This window comes from Crocodylus siamensis, chromosome 2 (assembly GCF_052110815.1).
Source record: "Crocodylus siamensis isolate JL-2025a chromosome 2, ASM5211081v1, whole genome shotgun sequence".
Taxonomy (NCBI): domain Eukaryota; kingdom Metazoa; phylum Chordata; order Crocodylia; family Crocodylidae; genus Crocodylus; species Crocodylus siamensis.
Window position 1 is genome coordinate 188,237,748 of NC_143396.1, and position 8,619 is coordinate 188,246,366.

At 47.1% G+C, this 8,619-nt stretch overlaps 1 pseudogene; it reads right to left on the reverse strand.

The window, feature by feature from the left end:
- Positions 1-369: 369 nt before the first annotated feature.
- Positions 370-1,242, reverse strand: LOC149871492 (uncharacterized; annotated as a pseudogene).
- Positions 1,243-8,619: the final 7,377 nt, after the last annotated feature.

An 8,619-nucleotide genomic window follows, 5' to 3' on the forward strand; every position in this document is an offset into this window, starting at 1 on the left:
CTTCTCTGGGGGGTTGGCCCCTTCTCCTCATCTTGGGCCTTGGGCTCCTCTTTTACTTAGAGCTTCTGCCAGTCTCTCCCCTTTGAAACCTATATCTGGTGTGCTATATGTCAGGACTTGGGCCATCCTTGGTTTCTGGCCCTTTTGTCTAGGATGTTGCCCTTTTTGGGTGTGGCCTTGGTAGCTTGGATCACTGTTCTCACTGCTCACCCTGAACTGTTCACTTTCCTGCACAGCTGCCAACTTTCCCTTATATACCTCCATCTGTTGTACCTGCTTTGGCGCAGTCACTATCCCAGAATCATACCTGCTGGCAAGTTTTTCTAATTTTTCTCTCAAGCAGTTCATGCCTTCTACATACTGGCTTACTCAGTGACTCCATTTTTGCTCCAGGTACTTGATAACTGTGGGGATACTTCCTTCCCCCATGGTTGCAGAATCTGTATCAGGAGGTCCCTCCATCATTGTACTCTTTTCTTGCTGTTCAACTGTCCTCTCCTTCTTGAAGCCTCCTGGGCAGCATCTCTGGGTAGTTCTTGGTCTCCCTGGACCTTTAGAACTAGGTGCCATGCAGTATTTGTTCCTTCATCTCTATTAAGAACTTTCAAGCCTCCAATCTCCTGCAAATGCTGCTGGCATTCTTCATTAGCCCTGGATACATGCTCTCCCAACTGTCTGCCTATAGCAATCAGTTTATCCTTCTGTGGTTGAGTGGTGTGTAATACTCTTTCCCTGGCTGCGCCCTCTTCTAAAAGGGTCTTCAGGGATTATATCTCTTCCCCCCGTTGGTCCTTTTCCTTCTTCACTTTTTTCCCACTTAGCCTGCAATTCTGCACACTCCTCAGTTCTGGCTTTTACCTCTGTTTCAAGGGATTGCTTCTGATCTTGTAACACCTCATGACTCGCCATGTATCCTTTCACTTTTCCCATTTATTTTACTATAACTTTCCTCATCTCTTCAGCCTGGGTATGGCTCTCTGTTAGCTTTTATCGCAGCTCTCTGACCAGATGTTAGGCCCGTAAGCACCACTCTTGCCAGTTCTCTAGGTCCTCATGCAGGCCTCCTTTCTGGAGAGCTCCTATGAGGCTCTTTGATATTTCCAACTTCTGCAGTAACCCCTTTTTTTCTCCCATCTGGTCTATACCGGATTCAGGAGACTTACTCCTCCATTCAGCCATCTCCTTCTGCATCTCTTGCAACTTCTCCTCCTGCTGTCTGCTCTTCTTGGCCTTATCTGCCATGAGCCATTCCAGTGCTTGAGTCTTCTCCGCCTCTGCTGCATTCAGACGCTTGATCTACTTACACCCACCTTCTTTCTTCCCAGGTTGTGCTCACAGCTCTAAAGCGGCCACTTTTGCCTCGGCTTGCTCCTTTTGTGATCTCATCATTTCCAATTCTACCTCTAGATGGGCAGCTTTTTCCTCCACCTTGTCCACCCACAACTGCCAGGTGAAAGCTTCTTGCCACCTGCCTTCTGGAGTCGCCATTTCTGCCATGATTCTACTTATTTCTTAGGCCAGACCTAACATCTTCCCCTCTATGGTCTCTAATGTCAGTCTATCCTCTAACCTTGGCTCATCTTCCCTGTAACTGTCTTATAGTTTTTAGCAAAGACTTTATATTATTTTCTCTTTTCTGTATAACTGCCGCGCGGCACTCTCACATTTATGTAACCTTGAAGTGGACTGTTAATCAAAATGAACGCTTTGTACTTTTCTCCACTGGCATTAAGCTACACATGCGCATTCTGTAAATTTCATTTCTTATCTAAAAGTGTCATTTCTGCAAAAATGAAACATGTAGAAAATCTGCCTAGCAATAATTATGTAAAAGAAAATTATCCTATCTGTATACTATAGTTAGTGTCATAGAGGCAGTCCAACAAACATTTATAAAAGAGGCAAAAAAGGAGGAAGCAGCAGAGACGACAACTGGAAAACTCTGTGGGCCTGATCACCCCGCAGACCGGTTCTCAGCCTCCCCGCCTGGGCGTATCCCAGCGAAGATAAAGGCCTCAGAAATCCGACAACAGACAACGATTCACTGTGTTACAGTATTGCTTTGTGTTTCCCAATTATGAGCCGTTGACCAGTTCTGGGACTTAAGGAGCCGGCAGCCGCACCTAGCTTTGGACTTGTTCCACTGTTGGAACGCAAGGGCTGGCTCTGGAACCTCGTGAACCAACGGACACCCTATAGAATATCCCATTCATGAGCTGTTGACCAGTTCTGGGACTACGGAGTCGGCAGCTGCTGGCTCTGGAACCCCGTGAACCAACAGACCCCTTTAGTATCCAGCATACTGTAACTGAAGAAACATCGGAGACTCCGCTTCTCGACTGCCTCTCATCGTAGCTTAGACAGCATATCTACGCTCGCTATACTTGTATTTACTGCAACTTCGTTCCAACCGGCCTCCCCTCTTACTTGTAAGAGGGTGAGGCCAGGTGAGTGAATAAATCTTTTTATTTTACTCTATATCTACTCCGTAATAACTTTTATGACTAACATTCCATATCAATGAGCCATTGACCAGTTCTGGGACTTAAGGAGTCGGCAGCCGCACCTAGCTTTGGACTTGTTCCACTGTTGGAACGCAAGGGCTGGCTCTGGAACCTCGTGAACCAACGGACACCCTATAGATTAAGAGACACTAACTACTTACTCTAAGTCGTCTACTTGTGCCAACTCGGCGAACCTCGAGGGCGGCTAAGAGCTACCTCAATCCCGCCCCACAAGCCGCGCGCTCGCACAACTCCGCAAAGCCCGCGGCTCCCCTAAGCGGTGCCGGAGCCGCTAGCCCGGCATTTCGCCACATTCCCAAGCCCCAGCCTCACTGCCTTGCACTTTGCTATATCTATTCTAGCCCTAAGGTTTGTTCCCCTTCTCAGAGACACGGGTGCCTTCCCCGTGCACGGCTGGCTTCCCAGCCAATGCACCAATTTGTCACAGCGTGGGGTCCGGCAGGAGGGCCATGATCTCCCCAAGGCCCCCTTCCCGTGCCAAGTTGGCCCAAAGGGCACCCTGGATTCTCACCTGCCACATCTTTGATGACAAAATACATAATAGGGAGGCTGCCTTTACGTTGTCTTGGACACGGTCTTGCTGTACTCTCTGACCCCATGGGCTCCTGAACCCCTTGTGGGTCCCATTCTGTAATGGGTGTTTTGGGGGTTGGGGTGTGGTAAAGGGGTGGTTGGAGCCATGCATAGCCCAGCAAGAAAAGAGTACAATGATGGCAGGACCTCCTGATACAGATTCTGCAACCGTGGGGGGAGGAAGTATCCCCACACTTATCAAGTACCTGGAGCAAAAATGGAGTCACTGGGTAAGCCAGTATGTAGAAGGAATGAACTACAGATGGAACAGATGTTGTTCGGTCTCGGCCTTATTATAATCTGGCCCCCTGGTCCTCCCTGGGCCCTGTGTCGCACTGTGCCTTCCTGGTGCTTGGGCTCTCCGCAGCCCTGTCTTGCTCTGCGCCCTCTCTGGCGCCAGGGTCAGCGCACCCCAAATGCCATACCCTCTCTGGCGCCAGGGTCAGCGCACCCCAAATGCCGCACCCTCTCTGGCGCCAGGGTCCATGCACCCCCAAATGCTGTGCCCTCTCTGGTGCTGGGGTCCCCACTCTGCTGTGGGTCCACTATGAGGCATCCTCCATCCCCTAATAGCCTCACCCAAGCCAACAGTCTTAAATAGCAAACAAAACACAAGCCTCTGGGCTATAACATAAATTCAAGCTGCCGGGCTACAACATCATTCAAACCATACTGGGGAATACTCCGTCCCTCAACAGCATCAGAAGTTGCTCCTGCAGTCAGGCCTCTCCCCTTTGGTTACTCTGGGAGAGCTTCTTCCCCCTTGGCTGCTGGCAGGGAACTGCCATGCTGGCCTTAGCCCTGGGGTTTATAGGTGAGCCAGGCCCTGCCCTTTCCGGTCAGCTGCGTGCTGGCAGGTGTGGGCCACTAGCTCACTCTGGTTGCCCTGGTAACCAGCAGCTGGGGCCTCCAACTCACTGCTATGTCTCCTTCCCTAGCAGTTTCCCCGCTTTAAAGGAACAGTGCACATAACTGCTCTGCGACACAGGGTATAGAAAGTAAAGGAAGATATATCGTGTGAATTTGTTGAAAGAGTGGAGGGAACAGGATGTCTTTTTGATTGACCCTTCCTCAGACTTCTTTAGTGAGATATCAGGTTGCGCTAAGGGAATGGTCCACCAAATAATCACTCCTGTAGGCCAAATTGTGAGAGAGAAATGGAGAAGGTTCCCCTATTATAGATATTAGGTGATCCGGGAGGAAATTACTAAGATACTAGACCAAGGAGTCATTCAAGAATCCTGGAGTCCCTGGTGTAGTCCTATTGTGGCAGTAACAAAGCCAGATGGGTCGTTAAGGTTGTGTGTTGACTTTAAGAAGGTAAACGCCATATCCTATTATGACACCTTTCCCATGCCCCAGATAAGTGAGTTATTGGAGAGGGTGGGGCAGGCTAAGTGTATCTCAACTCTGGATTTGTTTAAGGGTTACTGGCATGTGCCCTTGAGAAAGAAGAATATGGCCAAGACCACCTTTGGCACCCCATTGGATTTATATGAATTCAGGTGTATGCCTTTCAGATTGCACAGGGTGGTAGCTATCTTCCAAAGATTGACTGATTGGGTGTTGGTGCTGCATCATATATATATGGCAGCCTATATAGATGATATTATCATATACACCTGGGATTGGGATGAACACCTGGAAGCTGTGAAGGCAGTGTTGCAGGAATTGCAGCAGGCTGGCCTCACAGCTAACCCCAAAAAATGTACCTTAGGTAAAGATGAGACTAAGTATTTGGGGATCATGGTGGGACAAGAGCATATTCGCCCATTGACTGATCAGGTCGAGGATTTGCACCATTATGTTTCCCCACATACCTTTAAGCAGTTAAGGGCATTTTAGGTCTTGTCGGGTATTACCAATGGTTTATTCCTCAGTTTGCAGAGATCACAGCTCCCTTGACTGACTTATTCAGAGGGAAAAATGGGGGCCCACTTGAATAGGATCCCCTGAGTAGGCAGGTGTTTGAAGAGAAGAAGACTGCCCTGTGTTAGAAGGCCATGCTGGACACCCCAGACTTCAAATTACCTTTCATTTTCTAGACTGATGCATCAAACAGGGTACTGGGTGCAGTTTTGTCAGAAGAAGTCAATGGAGTCACCCACCCTGTGGCCTATGCCAGCTGAAAGTTGAATCCCCAGGAAAGGAGGTATGTGACCGTGGAACATGAGTGTTTAGCTATTAAGTGGGGTGTGACTTATTTTTGTTACTACCTGCTAGGCCACGAATTCACTTTGATAACTAACCATGCTCTGCTGCAGTGACTCAGGACTAAGCAAATAGTTAATGCTTATATCACCTGCTGGGCCTTGGCCCTGTGGCCTTTTCATTTTATTATCGAGTATAAGCCAGGGAGGGCTAATGTCACTGCTGATATTTTTTTGAGATGTCATGAGGAAGAGGAACTATCTGAATATGAATGCTTAGAGGTATAAAAGACACATGCAAGAAAAGAAAGGCATGCCAGGATGGTGGCTTGCCTAATGGTGAGGTAAAGGGGAAGATGTGTGAAGAGGCTAGTGGTGCTTCTTCATGGGAGTGCGACACCCCTAGCCATGAGTTACCTGTGAAGAAGATTGCCACGCTGTGGAGGGAACTCCCAGCACACCCGGAGCCGGCTTTATTACCTTGTCAGATGTGCCATATTGGCTTTCCCAGTGCCCGGGGGCTATTTCTGGCTGGGCAGCTCCAGCAAAAAGGGAGAGGAGAGTGAGGGAAGGCAGGTTGGATGGAGCCGCTGAACATTCCATTTGTGGAGAACTTCCCTGGGATCGGGTGGCAGATTGATTGATCTGAGAGCTCAGAGGAGCTCATTGCTCATAAGGGGTGTTAATTGCTGCCGCAACCTCTTAATTATCATGGCAGCATGTCAGTTAATTGATTTGGCTGTAAAGATTGTGTGGCAGGAGTTGCAAGAACCAGCGGGCTGTAGGCAGGGCAGCAGCTAAGCCTGCCAGCCCAGTTTTCCTTTTTTTTTTTTTAAACTCATTGTTAGGTATTTTTCCCCCAGAGCCAAATCCACTGGAGATATCCACAGCTGGGTCAGACTGGGTGAACACCATCCTTCCCAGAACTCAGTAAAACAAAGTCATGGCAGGCAAGAGCAAGGAGGAACCCCAGTCTGGCTAAGTCACCAGGGTTTTCTTCAGTGATGGCAGGCCCCCCGATATCATCGGGGTGCAGAGGGCCATGTCCTTACGTGGTGGTTGCCTGACCCCTATCTACTTAACCCAAAACCTCCCCACTTGGGGTGGAAAATTGTCCTAAAACAAAAGGTGTGCTGCCCCTTTAAGACAATCCCATTCCTTCTCAGGGTAAAATAACATAAAAATCAGTCGGGTGATAGTCATAACTCAAACATCCCTGGTCTGGGTAAGTGCACATAAAGAAAGAGCAGATTACCACTTTCACTACAGAAGTTCTCCTCCCTCAGTGCACACCGCAGATTCATAGAAGCTTAGAACTGGAAGGGACTTTGTGAGATCAGTTGGGTCCAGCCCCTCTGCTCTGAGCAGAAAAGACTCCTGGAGTCAAATAACCCCAGCAATATGTGCATCTCATCTCCTTTTGAAGATCTCCACGGTAGGTGCCTACACCACCCCAACCCAGAGCCTTCCCCTCTTCCTGAGCTTCCACTGCACCACTTGGAGTATTCCAACTCTAGTACGGATGCTAATTTGGTTCTCCCTTCTGAGCGTTCAGCATCCATAGCCAGCCCCCTCATCTATTCACAGGGTGCCGCCTTATCAGCGCCAAGTGAGTCACAGGCTCACACAAGTGTTTTGTCCTTGCGGCTAACGAGATGCCCAATCCTTCCTCATGCTGTTTCAGTCTGCAGACCTTAGCTCTTCTTGGTGCTTGTTTGTTTATGCCACCTGGTTGTTGGCTATATTTCATCCTTCTCACTACCAGGGCCCCCTGGATCCCTCTTACACTTGTATTACAACAATACTTAGAGGTCCACACTGAAAACAAGCTTCCTTCCTTGCATTAGGTCACAGCGGTCCAACTTCTAAGTGGCTGGGGGGCCGCATTCTGTGCAGCCCCTACTGTGTCCCATGGGCGCTCCAGGCCACAAGCTTCTACAGCAATGTGTGCTGCGATGCACCACACCACCTCCTGAGACAAGGAAATGGGAGCACAAAGATTTTAGCTGCTGCTGCCATCTGAGTGATGGGGCAGAGCTGCGAACTAATCCCTCACAGGCCACCAGTTGGGCAGCCATGCATTAGGTGTGGTATGTACATATTATAAAAGGAAAATCCTGCCTAAAAGAGCTTGTAGACAAAACATAGAAAGCAAGAAGAAAGCATTGTTATCCCTCCTTTACAAGTGGAGAATTGAAGCACAGGGATATTAAATTGATTTGCAGGAGTCAGATGGGAAATCTTTGAGAGAGATGGGAAATGAAGCACAGTACAGTGGCGTAACTATAAGACTTTTCTTCTGAAACAAATGTGGTTTATAACTTTGAGCTATCTATGTGGTGTTAAACATATGGAGTGCAGTTGTTATCAGTTCCAAGAAAAAAATCCTTTTTAGGAAGATGACAGGTTTTAATAAACTCAATATTGTAAACATCTGATATGTTAAATATCAGACTTTAAGTAAACTAGGAAATTACAGAGGCAGGAGAAAACACTAGATAACACAAGTGTACAGAATAATCTTGTATTGAGCAAATCTATACTGCCAGCCAAGCATGGAACTTTTTACTTCTCTGATTGTATGCTGGTTTTGTACTGAATATTTTATTCTGCAATTTACAGCATGATTTGCCTGAGGTGGAAGGGAAATTATTCCAAAATTTAAAAACTGTAATACTTGTGCCCATTATATGATTAGTTTAGTTATTTCACCTGTGGGCACACACACTTAAGTTTTGATGAATACAGTCTTGCACCTGTTTTAAAGGTGGCTTTTGTAAACTTGGCAGTGTTTTATCCATAGTTCAGTTATATGGATAACTATGAGCTGAAGTACTTGATTTGTATATGCCACCATTTCTACATATGTTTTCTCTATAAGATAAAAAAAATATTCATTTGTTCTCAGGGGTATAGGTTGCAGCTGTATTGGTCTAAGGACATGGCCATACAAGGTTATCTGGGTAAATCTGATATCTTTTATTAGACAAACTAAATAGCTGCAAAAAAATTTCTTAGCAAGCTTTCGGGTTTAAAAGCCCTTCGTCAGGCTGAGGAAGCATCTGCAGTTGGTGTGTGCTCTTCCTGGATGGGATGAACAGTAAAGAAGCCAAAGGCTGGTTTATTATCCACCAAATAGTAATAAAACCAGCAGATAAAGGAGGAGCTGTAGTCATCCTTAACTGGGAAGACTACATAAAAGAAGCCAACAGACAACTCTCTGACACCATTTACTACAGAGAACTACAGGAAGGTTCTACTCCCCTTCTCACTTTGAATAATCAAAAATGCCATCAAATCATTTCCATCAGAACTACAAGAAAAACTACAGACCTTGATTCCCCCCACTACCTAACTTGGGGACTTTTTAC